At 36.4% G+C, this 25,136-nt stretch overlaps 1 long non-coding RNA gene across 5 annotated transcripts in view; it reads left to right on the forward strand.

The window, feature by feature from the left end:
* The first annotated feature begins 2,460 nt into the window (after nt 1-2,460).
* LOC141574803 (uncharacterized) overlaps nt 2,461-25,136 on the forward strand; it is a 48,626-nt gene continuing 25,950 nt past the window's right edge. For 2 of the 5 annotated variants that reach the window (XR_012501972.1, XR_012501971.1), the window contains exons 1-3: nt 2,462-2,618; nt 4,666-4,715; nt 6,019-6,105. This is a non-coding gene — a long non-coding RNA (uncharacterized LOC141574803). Of the gene's footprint in view, nt 2,619-4,665; nt 4,716-6,018; nt 6,106-25,136 lie in introns of all 5 variants that reach the window. The other 3 variants (XR_012501970.1, XR_012501968.1, XR_012501969.1) reach the window with 2 other exon arrangements.

A 25,136-nucleotide genomic window follows, 5' to 3' on the forward strand; every position in this document is an offset into this window, starting at 1 on the left:
CCCGTTGCTCCGCCTCAGAGTGCGCCCCCACTGCGGCAGATGCTGCTTGTGCCACTACTGAAGCTGGTGGCGGTGACGCTGGCTGCGGCGCCAGTGGTGCTGGTAAAAACAGATAGGGGTTGTCCCCAGGCCCTGAGTTGACCCTTCCTCTGGCTCTTCAGCAAATTTTCAGCTGTGGGGTTGGCACAAGTGGAGGGGAAAGAGAAATGTTCACCAACAGAAATGACTTTCCCTGTCCCTTCCCCCAAAAGAAAGCTCTGCTGCCTTCAAAAGGGACACACAGCCTCTGAACCCCAACTCAGACAGCTCCCCCTGCCTGCAGACCTCCTACCTTCTGGCCCTGCCTCAGTGGGTGCTAGAAGGTTCATAGTGACCCGGAAGAGGTGGGGCAGGTGCATCATGTTGGAGGGAACTGTAGCTTGTAGCATGTGGCTTGTGGAGTGTAGGCCAACTGTGCAGAGCTGCCAGGTGAGCTGCAGATACTGATGTCGCCAGGGGCCCAAGGTCCTGGAAAGGGCATGGGAGGTTTCTGCATGAACTAGAGTCAGAGGCCTGGACTTTCATCCATGCTGAGCTCTCACAGTCTCTTCTTTGGCTCTTGGACCCAGGTGGTGGCTTCAGCCCACTGCCTCCCCTGTGATAGTCATCCTTGTAGTGGGAGGACTGGTCATGGAGCAGGCCTGACAGGGATCTGCTGTGAGTGTGGTCTTAGTGACATCCTTTTCTCCAAGGCCATGGGAACAGCCTACTCCATCCTCCATGCACAGGAGCTTCAGGACTGGGCTGGAGACACTTTTGTGAGTGGGTTGCTCCCCTCTCCTCCTGCTCTAGTCCCCAGTTGTGGAGGTCATGGAGGTGCATGTGGAGAGAGCAGGTGAGGGAGATGGGGCTGTTGGGGGATGGGTCTCTCAGCGATCAGCTCAGTCCAACAGTCCTCTGATTCCCAGGGAGGCTGGGACCCCACCCACAGCTCTTTGTGACTCATTTTCTTCTTCAGGGGAATTAATAGATGTGTGAGCTCCAGGTTCTGTTCGTCTTTCCCCAGTACAGCCCCGACCCTACTTTGTTCTGAGGAGACAGCAGCCCCTCTTGTGGACCCAAAGACCACCTACAGCTTTAGTTTGTCCTGTGATTCATCTGTGTGGGTGAATATGGGAGGTGCACCACGTCTAGAAGAGGCTGTGAGGGCATCATGGTTAAAGTGCTGTGGCATGTTCTTTTGCAAATGCAGAAAGGCCACAGGCCAGGGAAGGATGAGGCTGAGAGCATTTTCACTGGGGAGAGAGAAGGATAAATGTGAAGACACACAGCACGCCCAGCAGCCCTTTCTGCAGAGCCAGCCGCCAGGTGAGCATGTACCATGACTTCCTCCCATAAACCTGTGAGGTCCATGCCTATACAACCCTGTCTGTGAGAAGAGCAAAGTGAAGCTCAGAGAGGTGTGGGAACATTCCAAAGATAAACAGATTAAGGTGGGATTGTCACCACCATGCTGTGCTGGGATAGGCACTCAACTGTCACACTGCTCATGCAGGACCTGCTGGGAGCAGTGAAGGCCTGACAGGAGCACAGGAACACTGTGATGGAGGTGACGTTTCTACCTGGGAGAGCTGATACTGGGGACTCTATGTGATTCTTTTTTGTGCTTGCTTTGAGTGTCAGCATGATACTGTCCCATCTGGGAACAGGGCTGTCCCCTTTCCACACCGGCGCACGAGGAGAAACATGTTCACACTGACATCACCATAAGCCACCAGCAGGATCAGGATCTGGAGCTCAGACCAGATAATCTCAGCACCTCAGCAACTGGTTCAAGAAGAGGACCTGATTGCCCGCCTGAAAAATTTCTAGCTTTAAAAGTATATTTAATTAGGGGGAGTGATAAATAATTGATCCCTTCAAAATATTCTGTTATCTGAAGAACAATAGCACCTCTGCATTATAAGAGCAATATTTCAGCTAGCCATAAATAAACATCAATACAGGTATGAGAAAAAAGGGTGTTAGAAATTACAAAAGGGTCTCAAGATTATGCAGGTCAGAAATGAGAACTGTCCAAAGCATGGGCTGCATTCCTTCTAAGCTACCTGAGGCTTGGTCTGCTTCTGACATGGAACAGACGGTTCTGAGAAAACCACACTCCTCAGAGGACCCCAGGGTGTTGAGAGATTTGGGTTTGGACTCCAGACCAACCCTGATCATCTCTAAATATGGGATTTGAGACTCTTCTGCATCTGATCCAGGCGTGGTTCCAAGGAGTGAGGCATGATCCAGGCAAGAGAGCAGACATGGCTGGATCAGAGCATCACCAGTGACATTAACAAAGAGACCAGGGCACTAAGATTTCCAGTGATTTAGCATCATGGCTGGGACGGGTCATGTGTTCTCCAGTGAGTTCTGAACATCCAGCACTGCCCTCAAGGAACTGCAGGGGGCGCGCGAAGCCAACATTTCTTAGATGGTGGGGCGCATGCGCATTCCGCGACAGACGTGGTCGGCGTCTTCCCTGGGGGCGACGCTCCTTTTCCTCAGGGAGGAGCGGGAGGCGCCATGGCGGCTTCGGGACCGCGTGGCCCTCGTTCCTGCAGGAGGAGGACGCTCCTCGCTCGCTGTCTGAGGTAATGCCGGTTTCCCCGCATGCTAAGCCAGCTTCACACCGGGGTGTGTGTGGACCTGGCCGAGTTGGGTTTCCAGTCCAGGAGGGAGGGGACTGGTGCGCTGGCGGACCCGCTTCGACTGTTGTCCTCACCTGCTGGGAGGGGGTGAGGGTCCGCGTCCATCGGGGCCACGGGGGTGTTCGCGCCCCCTCATTCTCACTGCCTGGGTCCCCCCCTTCCCCGTGTGGTCGGAGGTGTTTACACCACAGGTCACGGGCGGGGACTCGGGTGTAACGTGAAAGGGGCTGAGAAATTACTGAAACAGGGAAAGAGGTGTATGAAAACACATTATATTAACTTTTATATTTTGTGTGTCAAAGTCAGAGTTTATTATGCTTTTAATTTCCTGTCTTTAAAGGAATACAATTATTTATTTTGTACTTAAAATATTTTATATTTAAAATGTGCTTCTTAGCTTATCTCATTTTCAAGTCAAAATATTGCCACGATTGAGATTTTCTCATAATGAGAAGGAAAAGCTGGGCTGGACTAACAAGCTAACTCTTAAATCTAAGTGTAATAAGTGTCAGTTTACTGATCTAAGTACTGCTGGGCTAACTCAGAAATCTGAAGTTTAATAAGTGTTGGTTTACTGGGCTAACAAGTTAACTCATAAATCCTAGCTCAACAAGTGCCAGTAACTGGGTTCTGGCCAGCAGAAGTCCCACTGAGACTGAATGAATTACTCAAGACTCTGTGGAAAAAGTCAAGAGAGGGAGAGGGTGTCGGGAGCCAACTCCACGAGCCTCTCAAATGCTCCCACATTTATTGTGTACAATCAAAGGAAAAATCACTAACAGTTGTGTGATAGAATACAGGAATTTAAGGAAAGACAGGGTGGGATTGAGATTGTAGAAATCACTGTGAGTGCAAAGGCTTTGTTTATCTTTAGGGAAGTCATGGGAAGAGGGGAACAAGATATATCCTTATAGATATGTTAGAAAAGGCCACCAGCCCAGCCAGCTCCTTGTTTGGGGCATAGAAGACTATCTAACAGCAGACACACCCTGTGTTTATAGCTGAGGGCCTGGGTTGTTGCTTTGCAATGAGCAGAGTTCTATCTAAAACCTCAACTATGCAAGAAAGGCATTGTCTCTGCTTTTTACTGCCAGGAGACTGGCATGCCGATGCACAGGTGCCTATTTGCAAGGCAGTTAACTAAGCACATTTGTTCTTCTTTAAGGAGATGAGTGGCTGGGGTCTGTTACAATTTGTTAACCCAATCATGGTCTCCCAAAAGTAACATGCTCTGTTCCTAATAGATAAATTCCAGTGTACTGATTCCCTGCTTTTGCTGTTCACACCTTATTGGCTAATAGCCCCATGCTTGCAATTAACTCTATAAAGCCTAATGCACAAGTTTTGGAGGTGCTCAGAGCTTCAGAGCAGAAGACACTCTGAGCCTGCCAGTGTAATAAATCTGAGTATTCCAACCCTCCAAGTGGTGCTTGTTTCTTGGCTGGCCTGTTGTTTCCGTAATATTAATACAGTGACAGTCTTAAATATATGTAAGTATAAGCTTATTGAAAAACCTTTTGCAGCATTCCAGGGTGACCAGTTTTGTTAAAAATAATACCTAGGCCACTACCAAATTCTTACAAGAATATAATTTTAAAAATTGTGAATTACTTTTATAAGTTCCAAATACAGTGGTGATTTTTAAAATACCAACCATTGTACATACTGCTTAAGACCATTTGAGATGAAATATATTGAAAGCTAAATCGTCAGAATATTTAAAAGGCAGGACAATGACTGCTTTTCATTGCAAATATATTTTCTCCTAATAAATGCAAAATATGAAGTTATTTAGCTTAGATTTCTATACCTTTGTTCAAAAGGTGAAATAAGAATATAATCTTTTTTCAATTTTAACCCTTTCCCATAAAAATTGGTATTTGTATTTGTAGAATCTTAATTTCCCTTTCATTTTTTCTTTTGATTTATTTTCTTTAACAGAGAGTGCTTTCCTATGTCTCGTTAAAGTTTTTTTATTCTCCTATTCTAGATCCAAGTCACTTTCTGACACTGAGAGTAAACAAGGGGAAACGCCTTATAGTAAGTGTGCAACTTTTGATGTGGTCAGGAATTTTTCTTGGAGAAATCTCTTTACAATTTCTGCTCAGATCACAGTATTATCCCATTATGAAAACTGAATACAAAATTGTAATCTGTTTACACCAGGACGCTTCCAATTTTGGCACAGCACATTTCCTGGTATTTTACATTAGATATTAATACAATATTTGATTTTATTTACATATTGTACAGTAATACATATTTTATATATGAATATCTGCTGAATGCCATTAATTTGCATGGGGTGGTAGCTGATTGCATTTGATCTTTCTGACCATTAGTTATTCTTAGGTGTGTCTAAAGTACTTCTTAGAACACAAATTTGACTACCATACCTCTCAGAATATTTTAAAGGTTATTATATTTTAAATTATAGAAGCAGAAATGTTATCCATTACGTTTATGAAGTGATTAAGTCACAATTTGGTAAATGATTAAGTCACAATTTGGTGTAATCATATTCAGTGGAGGAATGATGGCTTCTACGTCTTTTTACATCTGCCACAGTTGCTTCTCTATACTATTTGTGACCATGAGCATTTTTATGGCAAAGTGATCTTTTTCCAATTCTATTTTTTTTCTTTTATTTCAGTACAATCAGTAAAGCTTTCCTTTGCAGTGATGGCATTGTTTTTAACATGAAGGTACCTTGTCATCTGACGCATTTGTACCTGATGGGCTACTACTCTTGTACAGAGCAAGGAAAAGCATTTTCATATCTCCATCTGTATTCTAGATCTTATCTAATTTCTTAGAAGCATTTTATAATCATTTTTAGTTATTTTAATTGTACTAAACACAGAAGAACAGATCACTTTTTATCTTTACCTACCTCATCATCTAAATGGACACAGATATTATAATAACATGTGAGTTTGATGAAATTGAGAAACGTTCCAGGGTTTGAGCTTCAAGTATTTTTATGTGATTTTCTAAGAGGTAATTAATTTCTGGCACAAAATATGGAATTATCTAAAACCACTTGCAGGGTTGTCTGTCATTTTGTCTTATTTGACTTTTGTCACATAGCTATCAGCTAGGACCCGGTGAGTTTGAATATTTTAAAAAACATTTCTGATTAGAAAACATCAGGAAGAAACATTGAATATTTATGTTCACGACTCTGGTATCATTATTGTAATGTGCTATTTGTTTTGGCGTATATTTGATTTTGTTCCAGTAGTGTGAAATGTAGGCATGGGAACAAAATTAAAAACAACAAAAAATTCTTGAAGTCAGTCACAATGAATTATTAGTCATTTTATTTTTATTTTATAAACAGGCCATTTGAATATGTTCAGCCATGAAGTGAAACAGACTCACTGAATTCTGAGTCCTGAGAGACAGTGACCCAGACACAGCCCTACCAGTAAGTAATGTGGTGATTTGATACAGATATATATTGTGAAATGATTATCACAATAAGGATACTTCCATAAACCCATAAAATTCCCTTTTGTGGTGAGAATTTTTGAGATCTGCTCTCAGTAACTTTCAGATAAATAATACAGCATTGTTAGTTGTAGTCACCATGCTGTTCATGAGATTTCCCAGAACTTAGTCATCTTAAACATGGACGTTTGTACTCTTTGAGCATCTTCTCATTTCCCCACTCTCAGGCCCTGACAACCACCACTCTGTTCTTTGTGTGAATTCGGCTGTTTTTAGATTACACGTGTAAGTGAAATCATGCAGCTCTACTTTTTCTTTTTTCACAGTCTGCAGTGTGTTGATTTGATCCACTTACATACAGCAATGTGATCACAAACAGATTTAATACCTCTCACATGACTCACAAGTATAATTTTCTTTATTTTTTGTGGCAAGAATATTCACAAGATAGTACCTTAGGAACTTTGGAGACTGGTACAGCACTGTAGTCTGTAATCACTGTGCTGTGCATTTGATCTGCATGACTTATTTATCTTCTGGTTGCACATTTGTACCCTTTAACATCTCCCCATTTCCTCCACCCCGACACCTAGTTACCACCATTTTACAATTTGTTTCTAAGTGTTTGCTTGCTTGTTTTTTGTTTGTTCGTTTGTTTTTGTATATCTGATATCTTACGTTTGTCTTTTCTCTGTTTATTTCATCTCACCAAGCATAATAACCTCAAGGTCAATCTGTAATATCACAAATGGCAGAAATTCCTTCTTTCATAATGCAGAATAATATTCCATTGTATGTCAATGTCATTTCTTCTTTATCCATTCTTTCATTGTTAGAAACTCAGGTCATTTCCATATCTTGGCTATTGTGAATAATGTTGTAATAAACATGCGAATGCACCTATCTTTTCAATACCCTGTTTTCACTTCCTTCAGATGCACACCAGGAAGGAGGACTGCTGGAGCATATGGTAGCTCTTTTTAATTTTTGGGTAACCTCTATAGCTTTTCCATAGTGCTTGAACCAGGTTACATCCCCACCGACAGTGTACAGGGGTTTTCTTTTATCCTCATCCTGGCCAGCACTGTCTCTTGTCTTCTTGGTGATGGCCTTTCTGACAGGAGGGAGGGGATATCTCATTCCACTTTCAATTTTCATTTCCCTAATTGTTAGTCATGTTGAATATCTTTTCATGTACATTTTGTGTATTTGGGTGTCTTCTTTGGAAAAATATAAATTTAGATTCACTGCCCATTTTTTATATTGGATTTTCTACTCTTTTTTTCTTTTTTTTTTTTTGCTATTGTGTTATATGAGGTCTACATATATTTTGATATTAACCCTCCATCCAATATATGATTTGCAAAAATTCTCTCCTACTCTATATTAGGCTTTATATTTTGCTGATTATGTCTTTTGCTGTGCAGGATCTTTTTAGTTTGATGTAGTCCCACCTGTTGATATTTGCTTTTCTGGCTTGTGTTTTGGGGTCATATCCCAAAATTATTACCCAAACCAGAGTTAAGTATCTTCTTCTCTATGTTTTCCTCTAGGAGTTTTAAAGTATGAGGTCTTACATTTCAGTCATTAATCCATTTTAAATTGTATTTGTGAGTAGCGGAAAGTAAGTTTCCAATTTCATTTTTCTGCTTGTGGTTTTCCAATCTTCCCAGCAACATTTATTGTAGATGCTAGAGTTTCCTCATTCAAAATAGCATTAAAACCAATAAAATACCTAAGAATACACTTTACTATGGAAGTGAAAAATTTGTACTTTGAAAACTATAAGACTTCTATGGAAAAAATTGAAGAAGACAAAACAAGTGGAAAGATACACTGGGCCAGAAGTATGGCTAATGGAACAGAAGAATTAAGGTTAAAATGTCCATAATACCCAAAGCCATTTACAGTTTCAGTGCAATTTCTATCAATATTCCAACAGCATTTTTTACACATGGAGAGAAATCAATCTTAAAATTTTTTTATGTGACTACCAGTGACCCAGACACCAGAGCAATCCTGGGAAAGAACAAATTGGGAGTCATCACACTTCCTGATTTAGAACTAAATCACAATGCTACAGTATGAGACACAATGATATTGGTATTAAAATACATACATGGTTTAAATTAACAGTATAGAGGACCCAGTAGTAAACCCCTGTATACTAGGTCAACTACTATTTGAGATGGAAGTAAAACACGTTCAGTGGGCAAAGGATAGTCTCTTTGACAAATGGTGCTTGGACACCTGGATACTACTTTTAATTTTTGACAGAAATTCCATACTGCTTTTCCTAGTGGCTGTGGTTATTTACATTTTTACCAACAACACACAAGGATTTTCTTCACATCCCTTCCAATCCTTGTACTCACCTGTCTTTTTTGACTGTAGCCATTGTAACAGTTGTGATAAGGTCTCGTGGTTTTGATTTGCAATTCCCTGATGATTAATGACAACCTTTTCATGTTGGACATTTGTACGTTTTCTTAAGGAAAATGTCTATTCAGATATTTAATTCATTTTTAAATAGATTTTATTTTTTTGGCTGCTAAGTTGTATGAGGTATTTATATACTTCAGTAAATACCATTTATCAAAAGATGGTTTGCTAATAGTTTCTCCCATTCCATATGATGTCTTTTAAGTTTTTCAAATTCTTTTCTATGCAGAAGTTTTTACATTGACTTAGTCCTGCTTGTTTCTTTTTGCTTTTGCTTTGGTTGCCTGTACTTTGGAGTCATATCTAAATAATCATTATTTACAAGATCAAGGTCAAGGGGATTTTACTCTATGATTTTTTTTACGGTATTTATGATTTCAAGTCACAATTTGACTATTTTATTGCGAGATATTTTTGTGAGTAGTGTAAGATGGGGTCCAATTTAATTCTTTTATATTCATTCGACTGTACCAGTTTATATTTTGACTGAAAAATTAAACAAGTGTTACCTTTTCTTCATATTCTTGCAAATTTTCTTTTTCTTTTTTATAATAGCCATTCTAACAGGTGTGACGTGATGTGTCATTGTGATTTTGATTTACGTTTCCCTGATGATTTGTGATGTTGAGCATTTATTCATGTACCTATTGGCCATCTATATGTCTTTTTGAAAAAAAATCTACTCAAGTCCTTTAGCCTATTTTTAATTTTTAATTTTTTATTTTATTACTATTATTTTATGACTTACTTATATATTTTATAAAAAAAGTTTTTTGATTAAAAAATGGAAAAAAAAATTGCCTGTATGTTATTTTATTCTGTAGTTGCTTTTTAGTTTGCTGATTATTTGTTTTGCTATGGAGGTTTTTTTGGGGGCTTTTTTGTTTTGTTTGGTTTGGTTTGGTTTTTTTGTTGTTGTTGTTTTTTAAATTTGCTGTAGTTCCACTTGTTTGTTTTTGCTTTTGTTACTTGAACCTTTGTTGTCATATCCAAAAAATATTTGCCAAAACCACAGCAAGGAGCTTTTTGTTTACATTTTCTTCAAGTAGTTTTACAGTTTTTGGTCTTACATTTAAGCCTTCAGTCCATTTTGAGTTAATTTCTGTGAGTGCTGCAAGAAAGGGGTCCAATTGTATTCATCTGTAGGCCATTATCAAGTTTTTTTCCGGCACAATTTATTGAAGAGTCTATAGTTTTCCCTTTACATCTTCTTGGTTCCCGTGTGAAGTACTTGTTGACACTATATAAGTGGGTTTGTTTCTGAGCACTTGATTGTTTCATTGGACTTGGCCTCCATTTTTTACTGTTACCTACCATTTTTGATTACTATAGTTTTGTAATAAAGTTTGAAATTAGGAATTGTGATATCTCTAGATTAATTATTTGACCAGGTTGATTTGGCTATTAGGGGTGTTTTGTGGTTCCATACAAGTTTTAGGCTTGTTTTCTGTATTTCTGTGTAAAAGTCATTTGAATTTTGATAGGGATTGCATTGAATCTATAGACAGCTTTGGGTGACACAGACATTTTTACAGTTTTAATACTTCTAATTCATAACCATGAAAATTTTTTCCATTTATCTTTTTTTCAGTTTTTTTTTTTTTTTTAATCAGTGTTTTGTCATTTTCACTGTAAGGATATTTTACCTACTTGGTTTAATTTATTCCTAATTTTTTTGATGACATTTTAAATATGAATGCTTTTTAAACTTATTTTTCAAATTGTTTATTGTTGGTATATAGAAACACACTGCTCTTCACATGTTGATATTTGTATCTTGCAACTTGACTGAATTTGTCTATTATTTGTAATAGGTTTTTGATGGAATCATTAGGATTTTCTACATATAAGATCATATTAAATGCAAACAAATAGTTTTGCTTCATCCTTTTCAATTTTGATTACTTTTATGTATTTATCTTGCCTAATTGCTCTGGCCAGGACTTCCAGTATTATGTGGTAAAGGAATGGTGAGTGCACAAACATTTTCTTTATATTTTTGTCAGAAAACACTTCACCATTGAGTATGATGTTTGCTGTGAATTTGTCCAGTATGACATTTATTATGTTTAATTACTTACTTTGTATAGCAATTTGTTGAGGCTTTTTATTATTTGTTTGTTTGTTTATGAAAGGTTGTTTAATTTTTTCACATGTTTTTCTCCATCAATTGAGATTACCATACGATTTTTATATTTCATTCATTAATGTGATGCATCACATGTTTGATTTACATAGGTTGAATTGTCCTTGGATTCAGGGATAAATTCCACTTGACATGGTATATGATCTTTTCAATATACCATTGAATTTGATTTGCTTATATTTCATTGAGAAATTTTGCATCTATATTTATCAGTAATACTTGCCAGTTTTTTTTTCCCCCTTGTAGTGTTCTTATCTAGCTTTGATATCAGGGTAATGTTGGACTCATCAAATGAATTTGTAAATATGCCTCCTCTTCATGTTTTTAAAAAGTTTGAGATGACTGTATTAATTCTATTTAAATGTTTGGTTGAATATCCCAATGAAACTGTCTGGTCTTAGCCTCTTTTTATTTTTTTATTTATTTATTTTTTTATTACTGATACAATCTTTTCATTCATCATTGGTTTGTTCAGATTTTCTGTTTTGTTTATTAGTCAGTTTTGGTAGTTTTTATATTTCTAGGAGTTTATTATTTCCAGGATATCCGAGTTATTTGTGTGTATTTGTTGATAGTCACCTATTATAACCTGTTGTATTTCTGTTGTATCAGTTATAATATCGCCTCTCATTTCTGATTCATTTGCATATTGTTTTACCCTTTGTTAGTATAGCTCAGTTTGTCAATTTTACCATTTCAAAAACAACCTCTAGCATTGATGTTTTCTAATATTTATAGTCTTTATTTATTTCTTCTCTCACATTTGTTATTTCATTTCTTTGCTACTTGTGAACTTAGTGGGATTTTTTTTTTTTTTTGCGCTAGTCCCTTGAGAAGTAATGTTGTTTATTTGCAATTCTTTTTTCTTGTCATACTAATTTGTTGTAATAAACTCATAATTCTTTCCATGGTATTTTATAAGTTTTAGTAAGTTGTGTTTCCATTTTCTTTTGTTTCAAGATTTTCCTTTAATTTCAAGAAAATTATTGTAAAACTGTTATAAATTACCCACCCCCTGTTTTATTGAGATACAATATGGTGCTGTTTAAGATTCAAATGCATATTATAATGATTTGACTTTGATATATTGTGAAATGATTATCACATAAGATTAGTTAACATACATCATCTAAATGTAGATGCAAAAAACAAAGGAAACAAAATATATTTTCCTGTTATGAGAACACTTGAGGTCTACTTGCTTAACAGCTTTCAAATATACCATAGAGCACTGTTAACTGTATTCACATTGTACATAACACTTCAATACTTGTTTATCCCATAACTGGATGTTGGTATGTTTGGACTTCCTACACCAAATTCTCCCTCTTCCCACTGCCCACCTTTGGTAACCAAAAATGTGATATTTTAATTTTTGCTTATTTTTTTCACATATAAATCAGGTCATACAGTATTTGTCTTGCTCTGCCTGACTTCTCTTACTTAGCATGATGCCCTCAACGTCCATCCATATTGTCACCAATGGCAGAATTTCCTTCTTTATATTGCTGAATAATACTCCATTGTCTAAATATAGCACAACTTTTATATGCAAGCATTTGTTGATAGGTCGTTATCATCTCTTGGCTGTTATAAATAATGTTGCTGTGAACATGGGTGCAGATATCTCTTCAACATAATGTTTTCAATTATTTTAGATACATTTCCCAAATGTGGAAATTCTGGGTCATATGGTAGTCCTGTTAAATGTTGGGGAACCTCTCTAGTGTTTTTCATAGAGGCCAAACCAACTCATAAGCCAATCAAAAGTACACAAATGTTCCCTTTTCTCCATATCTTTGCTAGCGTTTAATAGTAAGCCTCTTGTCTTTTTGATAAATTCATCCTAATAATCCTGAGTTGAAATCTCCTTGCGTGTTTGATTTTAATTTCCCTAATGTTTTGTGATGTTGAGCACATTTTCATGTATTTGTTGGAAATTCATGTATTTTCTTTGGAAAAAATGTATTTCCAGGTCTTTTGCACAGCTTTTAAGTGGGTTATTTGTTTTGATGCTTTTGAGTTGTATGATATGTATTTTGGATATCAACTCCTTATTAGTTATAAGATTTTTAGATTTTTTCCCCATTATATAGGCTGTCTTTTCATTTTGTTGATTGTCTCAATGTGTAGGAGATTTTTAGTTTGATGTAGTTTCATTTGTTTTTTTTTTAATTGTTTATGCTTAAAGTATCATCAAAAATAATTTTTAAGACCTGTGTTAAAAAGACTTTTACTGTTTTCTTCTAGGAATTTTATGACTTCCAGTCTTATATTTGCCTTTCTTTCCTTTATACTTAATTTTCAGAGTGGTGTTAGATACAGGTCTAATTTTATTCTTTGGCATGTGAATATAAAATTTTCCAAGCCCAGTTATTAACAAGACTGTCTGCTCCACTGAGTCTTCCTGACCACCTTGTCAAATACTGGTTGACTTTACATGCATGGGATTGTATCTTGACTCTCAGTTCTATTCCATTGTTTTTATGGCAGTACCATGCTATTTTAGATTATTATAGCTTTATATTATAGTTTGATATAGAGTGCAATATCTCCAACATTGTATGTACAAGGTCTTTTGTGGTTCCTTATAAATTTTTGTATTTTTTTTTCCTACTTTAAAAAATGCCACTGGATTTTGATAGGAATTAAATCAACAGATGGCTTTGGGTAGTATGGACATTTTAACAATATTAATTCTTCCAATCCATAGGCAAGGGATAAATTTACATTTGTCTGTATGTTTTAGTTTATTTCTTAGAGTGATATTTTATCACCTTGGATGAATTTAGTCATTATTTTATTGTTTTTGATGCTGTTATAAATAGAATTGTTTTATTTCTTTTTCAGATAATTTTCAGTGTATAGAGATATGACTGATTTTTGCATTTAAAATTTTTATTCTGCAACTTTACTGATTATGCTGCTTAGTTCTAATGGGATTTTGGTGAAGTTTTTAGGACTTCCTATAGATATAATCATGTTATCTTAAACTAGAGATATTTGTACTTCTTATTTTCCAGTTTTGATGACTTTCCTGTCTCCTCCTTACCTGACTGCTCTGGCTAGGACTCCCATTACTGTGCTGAGTGAGTGGTGGGGGTGGGCTCCTTTGCCTTGTTCCTGACATTAGGGGAAAGTTTCAGAATTCAACTACTGAGTATGTTTTGAACCGTGGCCTTGAGTTACATTCATTTTATACCTAGGTTGTTCAGTGTTTTCCTGTATCTATTGATCATTATATTTTTTCTTTTGTTCTATTAATGCGATGGCATCACATTTATTTGATTTGCTAGTATGTATTCAGAATTTTATAATCTACATTCATCTGGGTTATTGACCTAAATTTTCTTCTCTGGCAGTTTCAAAGCAATGCTAGCCTTGTAAAATGAATTTGGGAATTTTCCTTCTTCATCTATTTTTTAAAAGACTTGAGGATTGGCATTAATTCATTACATATTTGGTAAAATTTACCAGTGAAACCATCTGATCTTGACCTTTTCTTCATTTGAAGAATTTTGATTACAGATTTATTCTCCACAGTGTTAAATGGTTCATTTAGATTTTCTATTTCTTCCTAATTCACTCTTGGTAGGTATGTTTCTGAGAATTTTTTTTTTTCCATTTATCTAGGTTGTCTAGTTTATCTGCATATAGTTGTTCATAGTAATTTATTATCCTTCTTATTTCTGTGGTAGAGTTGCAATGTCTTCTCTCTTATTTATAATTTTGTTGATTTTGGTCCTCTCTCCTTTTCTTTGTGTAGTGTAGCTAAAAGTTCAAAATTTTATTTATTTATTTAATGAACTAGCTCTTAATATTGCTAAATTTTACTGTTTTTTTGTCTATCACATTGACTTCTGCCGTAATCTTTATTATGTTCTTCCTTCTGCTAACTTTGGCTCAGTTTGGTCTTTTTCCAGGTCCTTGAGGAGAAAAGTAAGATTGTTTATTTGAGCTCTTTCTTATTTCTTAAGTTAGGCATTTATTGTAATAAATCACCGTGTCGGAATTGGTTTTGCTATATCTCATGGGCTTTGGTATGCTTTGTTTCCATTTTAGTCTGTCTCAAGACACTTTGTTATTTCCTCTTAAATTTATTCTTTGGTTAGGAGAGTGTTGATCAATTTCTATATATTCATGAGCTTTCCAGTTTTCCTCCTCCTACTGATTTCTAGTTTTATACTATGATCAGAGAAGACATTTGATATAATTTCAGTCTTGAATTTGTTGAAATTTGATATATGAACTAATATGTGGTCTTGTCTAGAAAAAAAAATTTGTACACTTGAGAAGAATCTATATTCAGCTTTTGTTAGACAGAATATTTTATATATGACTGTTAGGACCATTTGATCTTTAGTGTTGTTCATGTCAACTGATCCTATATTGAACTATTGTCTGGATGATCTATCACTTGTGGAGAGTGGGGTGTTAAAGTTCTCAACTATTATCATACTGTAGTTTATTCTGCCTTTTAGCTTGTTTTTGCTATACATATATGTAGTTGCTCTGATGTTGGATGCATAAATATTTATAATCGTTACATTATTTGGATGGATTGACTCCTGTCATTACATAATGACCTTCTTTGCCTCTTTTGACCTTTGCTAGATTAATGTCTTTTTGACTGTTTTAGGTGTAGCTCACCCCTTTTTTCCCTATTTGTTTGAAGTATCTTTTTCCATCCCTTCACTCTCAGTCTATGTTTTTAAAGACAGAAAATAAATAAAGAAATATTTACTTGAGCTACATCTTTAAAGAAATAGACCTAACAGACATATGCACAGTATTCCACCCAGTAGCAACAGAATGCACGTTCTTCTCAAGCACACAAGAAACATTCTCTAGGTATGTCATATGTTAAGTCACAAAACAAGGCTCAGCAAATGTAAGAAGATTGAAATCATATCAAGTATCATATCTGACAATAATGGTATAAAACCAAAAGTTAATGACAGAGGAAAATAGGAAATTTCACAAATGTGTGAAAATTAATGTGCATACTCTTTATAAACTATTGGGTTAAAGAAGATATCAGAAATGAAATAAAAAATATTGTGGGGTGATGTCACCAGGATGGCAATGTAGGTCATTACAGACTTTGCTCCCCCTCAGAAGAACAGCTTACAACTGTTCACAGGCAGGACAGCACTGAGAATACACTATAACATGGGGTGAGGCTGAAGCATCCGTGTGCACCATGTAGACAAAGACAGACCATAGTAGAAGGACATAGATGGACACACTTGGGTTCATAATCTGAGAGAATGCAGATACAAGTTATTTTAGATAAAGACAAGCACAGAACTTTTTGTTTCAGATTTTCTACAGTACTGAGAAAAAACAGAATCCACAGTGACACTTCTGTGCAAAGTTGAGAAAGTTACTTTTGAGACTGTTAAAAAAAAAAAAAACAGAAATAATCTGTATACATAATATATGTTCCATAACTGTGTTTACATGATTTACCTCATTAAATGGAAAATATTTTGTTAAAAAGAAGACATATATCAACCAGATTTATTTTGATTGTCTTCTTATTAATCGTGGTTCACCATTTGTATTATAGGACTCATGAAGTAGTGACATATTCAGTGAAATCTACATATGGGATGTTCCATTTATGATACACATGTTGAGAAACTTGAGCTTTGGGTGTCACTGAACTCTTCAGCATGGAGTACTAATTACTAATTAAACTACTCTATTATGGAGTAAATTCATAAGTTCCTTGGTGAGTAGCCAATTACATGGGACAGAAGCCATTGTTGAGGAAGTGACATTACTTAAAACCCTACATAGTAGAGGCAGGATGTGTGAGGATAAGTGTATCCTGAGGGGCAGGGGCAAGGTAGACAGGGAGGGAATGAGGTTTCCAGAGGGTTGAGGTGGATACTGGAGAATCAGTGAATAAACAAAGAGTAGTAAATCTGAGTAATTTCAGAGAGGCTTTCATAGAGGTGGAGAGTGAAATACACATGTGTTAATCAGGGCCTCCTGGGTTTCAGGGTTGGGGGAATTGAGTAAGACTCTAAGTAGCATGGATTCATTAACATATAAAATTCAATGACTTTATTTACTTGTATGTAAATTAAGAGAATTCATATTTTGTATATGAGCAGCAGCATGTAAAGCCATATTAGTTCTGAATCTGGGAGAGGAGAAATGGTCTCTGTTTCTCTTAGAGCACAGTGCCAGGTGATGGTTAGAGGATTTGTGGCAGGTGAGCCTGGGTATTGTGGAAAACTAAAATGTCGTGGCTTCTTTCTCCTTTTTCAGTTGTGTTTTAGTGCTTGAACTTTTTGTAAATGAAAATCCAGAGACTGATGGAGGTTAGCTGTGATCCTGACAGTGCAATCACAGAGAAGCAAGTCCTTCCTCTTTCTCTGTTGCCAGTAGGTGAGCAGGCTTCTCCACAGGCCTGAATCTTCTCTATAAAACCAAGAAGTAATAAAAGATTTAAGGGGCTCTTGTTATGTTTCCCTAGGTCCCTGAGATGTTTTGTGGCCCAGAAATTGAATATTCTCCTTCCCAGTATTTGTGCTGTTGAAAGTCTTCACATTACACCAAAATGAGAGTGGCTGTCTTTGTCTCAGTCCCTTGGGCACAGGAGAAAGATGCCTCACTAACGGCTGATTGGCATCTGATGTGCATTAGTCATTTGGTGAACACAGTGGAGGGAGACTGAGGAAGCAGAGGCTCACTGTCTAGTTGTGCTGGTGTATGTGTCAGAATGAGGTCAGCTGAAAACAGCACAGGTGCAGGAGGCACAGAGGACAACAGCAGTGCTCCTGTGAGTGTGGAGCATGGAGGGTAGTGAGGGGTCAGCGATCTGACCTGAGTTCAGTGTCATAGTTTTGATTAGTAACTGCATCCTCTGAAAATGGCTGCCAATTTTAAATAAAATACTTATCTTCCGTCTTGTACAAATCCATCCAGTTTTCATTTTGTAAGTAAACTTCGTTCACATTTAAACACTGGAAAACAATGTATAAATTATATTTTTTCCTTAAATATGGCTGTATGTTGATGAGAGAAACTGCAGTAGATAGAGCAGCACATAGGGTCCTGTGGAAATTTTTGAAGGACTGAAATACCTGAAACTTATTGGAAGATTCTGTTACTGTCAGACCAGTGGGAGTGAGTGTGACCCTGGGGAAGCAATGCTGTGTGACCATCAAAGCTGAGAGGTAGAAAGAAATGGGAGACCTCAGGTCACTGGAGGGTCAGAATAGGGCCATCTTTCAGTGTAGAAGTCCCTGGAGCCACAGGCTTGCGATGCTGACTTTGTCCACATGTCTGGTAATGGACATCTGAGGTGTGTAGTTAGAGAATCTGCACCTGCTAACCCCAAGATCTGCATGAATCCTGTTCAGTCATGTGCAGGGCTGGACATTGCTTCTGAATTCTCTGTGATTGAAGTGAGTAATAGACATTCACAATTAATTCACTGATTTCTATACAGAACACTTTAAACATGACCTCAGTTTAAAAATCAATACTCCTAAGCACTTAGTAAAATGTTTCACATGAAAGGTGTCCTGTTGCATGTAGAGGTATAATTTGCCATTAGTCACAGTTAATAAGTCATAAATAACAGACATCTGCCTTGTGATGAGTCTAGTTTTATCTAAAAGTCTTAGAGAGAAGAAGTGAGTTATGCTTTCTCAAATTCAAATTTTATAATCAGCAGTTCTCTTGATTTTGCCTTTGACCCAGTGGTTTTTGAGATTGTGTTATTTAGTTTCCTCATATTTGTGGAGTTTTTTAATTTTGTGCTGTAATTGATTTCTAGTTTCATTTCATTGTGCAACAAAAGATTCTCGGTATGATGTCAGTCTTCTTCAATTTGTAAGGTCCCTTTTGTGACATAACATGTGATCTATCCTGGAAAATATTTTGTTTTCACTTGAAAAAAGTGTGAATTAGTCTGCAACTGGATGAAAAGTTCTGTGTATGTCTGTTAGGTCCATTTGTCTAAAGTGTTGTTTAGGTCCACTGGTTGTTTATTGATTTCTGTCTCAATGTTCTATCCACTGTTGAAAATCAGATATAGAAATGCTTACTATTGTATTGCATTAAATTTCTCCTTTCACATCTGTCAATGTTTGCTTTACATATTTAGATGATCTGATATTAGATGTGTATAAATAATTGCAATTGTTATACCTTCCTAGTGAATTGACATGGTTATAATTACATAATACATTTTTTGTCCCATTTTTGGCTAAAAGTCACATTTGTCTGGGACAAGTATAATATCCACTCCTGCTTTGTTTCGGTCACCATTTTCATGGAATATCTTTTACCATCACTTTACTTTCAGCCTATGTGTGTCCTTAAATCTAAGATGAATTCTTGTAGACAACATATAGGTGGATCTTGGCTTTTTAATCCATTCAGCCACTATGTATCTTTTTATTAGGGGGTTTAGCCCATTTACAGCTAAAATAATATTTGCTCAAGAATGACTTACTGTTGTCATTTTTGAACTGTTTTCTGTTTGTCTTGCAGTTTTTCTCTTTTTCTTTTCATGTCTTCTTTTGTGTTCCATTGTTTTTGGTATTAATATGTTTTTATTTCTTTTCTCTTTTTTTGTTCTCTACCACAGGTATATTCTTTGTGGTTACCGAGGGGCTTGTTTGCAATACCTGTTAGTTATAACAGCCTATTTTAAGTTGACAGCAACTTAATTTCACTTGCACATAAGACGCCTCTATCTCTCCATTCATATTATATGCTACTGATATCACAGTTTACATACATCTACTTCTATTATGTATCTAGCAATCTAATTTAGTTATAGTTATTTTAAATCTTTCATCTTTTAACTTTTATAGTAGTATTAGTAGCAATTTGCTACCATCATTATAGTAATAGAGTATTCTGTTTTTCTGTATATATTTACCTTTACCATTAAGTTTCAGTTTGTCTTCTGCTCTTGTGTTGCTGTTTAGTATCCTTTTCTTCCAACTTGAAGACTTCCCTCTAACATTTCTTTTAAGAAAGTTCTTGCTAAATTCCTTTAGGTGTGGTTGTCTGAGAAATTCTTTCTCTGTCTCTCTCTTTTTCTTTTTCTTTTTTTTCTTTTTTTTTCTTTTGTGGACAGGTGTAGTATTCTTAGTTGGCAGTTTATCTTTACCTTGCAATATTTTGGTTTATGTTGTCTCAGTCTTTTCTGGCCTCCAAAGTTTCTCCTGAAAATATCAAGTGGTAGCTTTATGTGAATTACCTTGTATTTATATAACAAGTTGATTTTTCTCTTGCTGCTTTCAACAGTCTCTATTTGTCTTGAACTTCTGACAATTTGATTATAGTGTCTTGGTGTGATTCACTTTGAATTCTCTTACTTGATGTCCTTTGGGGTTTCTGGACCTGGATGTCTGTTTTATTCCTCAGGTTTGGAACAAAATTCAGATATGATTTAACTCTATATATTTTCTGCTTCTTTCTGTCTTCCTCTTGGCCCTCCAATATTTTGTCTTTGGACTGATTGATGTTACATAATTCCTTTAAACTATTTTCACATGATTTTATTTATTTCCCCCCCCCCCTTTTTTTTTTCATACATTACTCCTTTGACCTCAGAAAGAATCTTTAGGAACACTATTTTGAATTTTCTGTTGGGTATATCGCTTATCTCCATATCATACAGTCATTGTTTTTGGAGTGTATCTTTGTTTTCATTTTGGTTTTTTTTTTCCTTAGGGTATATTCATTATTTCTTCATTTTTCTTGACTCCATGTTAGTTTATTTGCCTTAGACCAAATAGCCTTCTCTCCCAATCTTCAGAGTCTTGCCTTACGTCAGAAATGTTTGGCACAAGTCAGCCCAGCCAGTTTCTAGGTGCCTCTCAAACCTTGTTCTTGCTCATAGTGCCTTTTTTAGGTGCTCCCAGGAGACTGAGGTACTGTCAGTGCCCCAGGAGAGGCAAATTAGAAGCCAGCCCTCAGGCAGCAATTGGACAAGCTGGGGCACTGCATGTGTAGCCTGACACTGTCTGTAGAGAAGGTAGGAGCTGGTCTCTATTGCTGGAGCAAGCCAGGGTGGGTAGTTGTGGGAAAGCCTGCAGGGCCATGAGGAACTGCCACTTTGTTCTCTGCAGACTCCAGGAAACTAATGAGTGCTGGGCTCCATTTGCTCTAAGTGACATACAAGCTAGAGGACAGAGTCAGGCAGTAGCTGGAAAAGTCAGGGTGCTGGATGTGCAGTCAGACTCCTTCCAGGGAGAAGCTGGGCCGTGGTAGTTTTGGCTGGGTCAAGTGAGGGGCAGAAGCTGCAGGGATTACCCCCCTGCCAGCTCAAGCTCACAGAGGGCCCTGCCAGCTTCCAGGGAGAGGAGTGAGTTAGAATGTAGACTTTGGACAGCAGCTGGGAGGGTCAGCCCATGAGATAGATGTGCAGTCTAGCTCCTTCCAGAGAGAAGCTGGAAGTTGATTTTTATTTCCAGCTCAGTCTACACTAAGCCATAGGAATATCTGCTGGAAGAAAAACATCTTGAAAACTGAAAACATTCACGGTTTCACCAGAGCAGAAAGATCACTCTGATTCCAAGACAAGATAGTGAGACTCTTTTGTTGCCAGTGCAGAGAGATCTGAGAGCAAAGACAGAGTTAAGAATGCTCAGTGTTTTCAACTAGAAAGGAACTAGATGACTCCACAGTTGATTGAACTATATTTTTTTGTCAAAAGCAATCCAATAAATGTTAGCTCCACCAGAGAAATCTTTCTATGTAGAAAAGGGAAATTCTACTATGTTATTTTAATTTGCACAGCTTAATGCTTACAGTATTACATTTACTTAGTAAATCTTTAATCCACTTACTCATTCATGCAAGAAATAATCACTGACTTTCCAGCACTGTTTTGTGTCTTAGAGATTGAATACAAGAAAGAACTGAGTACAAGAATCATGATCAGGAAGGCACCAGTGTAGTGATGGACAAACTAGATGTAAACACCTTCAGACAGCTGCCGTGGCTTTGACCAGACATGAATGGGGGCTGATTGAGGTCTGAGGTATGTGGAAGCTTGTCTGGATACTTAAGTAAAGAAGTCTTTGTTGACAGACTCACTGAGACCAGATGGCTGAAGTTTTCTAGCACCACATCTCTGAAGAATTTTCTCTGGGATGAATCCACAAAAGCCTGTAATTCTTGATGGAAATCCACACCACATCATTCAGGTCACTATTTTGTAAAAGTTCACAGATACTCAGGTTCTGATGGGGCTTCCCTGAAGAGTTCTGTGTGCAGAGAGTTGACATGATGCTGCTGGGCAAGGGGACTTTGTGTACAGTTGGCTCAGACCTTGTTTGCTGTTTCTGTGCGGACTTTTTTATATCCTTCAGATACAATCAGGGATATATAGACACTGGAAAACAACAAATGTTTATTGACAAAATTATCACATGAGGTATAGTGTGAAATACCCTGGACATGCTCAGATAAACTCATGACTCTTTATTGATTATTATAAATTTTGAAAACATGTAACAAAGCTGTATTTTTCACTAATTTTAAGTGCATAAGGCAGACAGTGTCAACAAACTGCTGATTCTTAACTATAACTGTGGATAGATCAGCCTGATAGAAACCTCAAGTTTCTTATCTGTGAAACGACTCAACAATTATTTAGGAATTTAAAGAATTCCAGTGAGTTAATATGTAAAGTGCCTTCTATATAGCAAATGCTCAATAAACAAAGTGATAAATCTGTTATTATTAAAATGACAGAGAGCCTTCCAGCAATGCTCAGAATACTGCAGGACTAAACAGGCTTCACGGTGAATTCAGGGTCTGCAGGTGTAACCTCTCTCATCTCTGTACAACTCAGATGTTCATTAAAAGGCATAGGACATACAATTCAGAAGCATAAGCCAGAAGCCCATGAGACTTCTGTACTGAACGGTGGCCCCAGCCTAACCCCTCTCCATTTTCTCTGTGGTCTCCAAACATTAGTTACTATTGTCTGCTTTGTATCTTCATTCGGTCTATCTGTGAAAAGGTAATAGAAGCCTCTCGACTTAATCTAACTGAAGCTGGTCTCTCCAGATCTTCAATAATTTCCACAGGTCCCTAAATTGTATTTCATATGCTATTCTCTTATTATGTTTATGCATTTTTTAATTGAAATATAGTCATTTTACAATGTTGTGTAATTTGTGGTGTTCATAATGTTTCAGTCATATATATACATATACATACATATTTTTGTCTTCATATTCTTTTTCATTATAGGTCACTGTAAGATATTGAATAGTTCCCTGTGCTTTACAGTATGAACTTGTTATTTGTTTTATATATAGTAGTTAGTATATGCAAATTTCAAACTCCCAATTTATCCTTTACCACTCCCTTTCATCCCTGGGTACCATAAGTTTGTTTTCAATGTCTGTCAGTCTGTTTCTGTTTTGCAGGTGAGTTCATTTGTGTCTTTTTTTTTTTTTTTTTAAGATTCCACTTATAAATGTAGAAATTTTCTATTTCTGGCTTGCTTCACTTATAATGATGATCTCCAGGTCATCCATGTTGCTGCAAATGATATTATATATACACATTATATACAACTTTTATATATATATATATATATATATATATATATATATATATATATATATATATATATAGTTGAGTAGTATTCCATTGTAAAAATTTATCACAATTTTTATCCAGTCATCTATCAATGGACATTTAGGTTGTTTCTATGTCTTGGCTGTTGTAAATAGTACTGCTGTGAACATTGGGGTGCCTGTGTCTTTTTGAATTATATTTTTCTCTAGATATGTGCCCAGGAGTAGGATTGCTGGATCACATGGTAACAAGTAATTTTTAAATTAACTTCCATATTGTCCTTTAAAGTGGCTACACCAATTTACATTCCCACCAACAGTGTAGGAGGGTGCCCTTTTCACCACATCCTCTGCAGCGTTTATCATTTGTGGACTTTTGAATGATGGCCATTCTGGCTGGTAATAGGTGAAACCTCATAGTAGTTTTGATTTGCATTTCCCTAATAATTAGTGATACTGAGCATTTTTTCGTGTGCCTGTTAGCCATCTGTATGTCTTCCTTGGAGAAATGTCTATTTAGAAGAAATATCTGTCTTCTGCCCATTTTTAAAAATATACTTTTATTTAAGTATAGTGAGTTTACAATGTTGTGTCAATTTCTGGTGTACATCACAATAGTTCAATAATATAGGAACAACATATCTTCATTTTCATATTATTTTTAACTATAAGTTACTACAATATATTGAATAGAGTTTCCTGTGCTATACAGTATAAACTTGTTGTTTATCTATTTTATGTACAGTAACTAGTATCTGCAAATCTCAAACTTTAATTCCACATCCTTATCCACTTGGTAACCGTAAGTTTGTTTACTATGTCTGTGAGTCTGTTTTGGTGTTGTAAATAAGTCTGTTTTGGTTTTGTAAATAAGTTAGCCTTTTTTTTTGTTTGTTTGTTTGATTCCACATTTAAGAGATATCATATGGAATGTTTCTCTCTTTCTGATTTACTTCACTTAGAATAGCATTTTCCAGGTTAATCCAAGTTGCTGCAAATTGCATTATTGTATTCTTTTTTTATGACTCAGTAGTATTCTATTGTATAAATATACCACAACTTCTTTCCAGTTATCTGTTAGTGGACATTTAGGTTGTTTCAATGTCTTGTCTATTATAAATAGTGCTGCTATGAAAATTGGGGTGCATGTATCTTTTTGAATGAAGGTTCCCTCTGGACATAAGCCCAGGAATGGGATTGCTGGATCAGATGGTAAGTGTATTTTTAGTCTTTTGAAGACTCTTCATACTGTTTTCCACAATGGCTGCAACAAACTACATTCCCACTAATGGTATAGAGGATTCCTTTTCCTCCAAATCCTCTCCAGCATTTATTCTTTGTGGACGTTTGAATGATGACCATTCAGACTGTTGTGAGGTGATACCTCATTGTACTTTCGACTTGCATTTCTTTGATAATTACTGATATTGAGCATTTTTTCATGTGCCTTTTGTCCATTTGTATGTCTTCTTTGGAGAATTGCTTGCTTAGACCTTCTGCCCATTTTTTAATTGGTTATGATTTTTTCTTATGAAGTTGTATGAGCTGCATATATATCCTGGATATTAAGCCCTTGTCAAATTCATCTTTTACAAATATTTTCTCCCATTCTGTAGGTTGTCTCCTTGTTTTGTTTATGGTTTACTTTGCTGTGACAAAACTTATAAGTTTAATTAGATAGGTCCCATTTGTTTATTTTTGCTTCTATTTCAATTGCTTGGGTAGAATATCCAGGAGAACATTACTGAGATTTATGTGGGATAATGTTTTGCCTATGATTTCCTCTAAGAGGTTTATAGTACCTTGTCTTATGTTTAAAGTTATAAGTCTTTTTGAGTTTCTCTT

This window comes from Camelus bactrianus, chromosome 23 (genome assembly GCF_048773025.1).
Source record: "Camelus bactrianus isolate YW-2024 breed Bactrian camel chromosome 23, ASM4877302v1, whole genome shotgun sequence".
NCBI lineage: Eukaryota > Metazoa > Chordata > Mammalia > Artiodactyla > Camelidae > Camelus > Camelus bactrianus.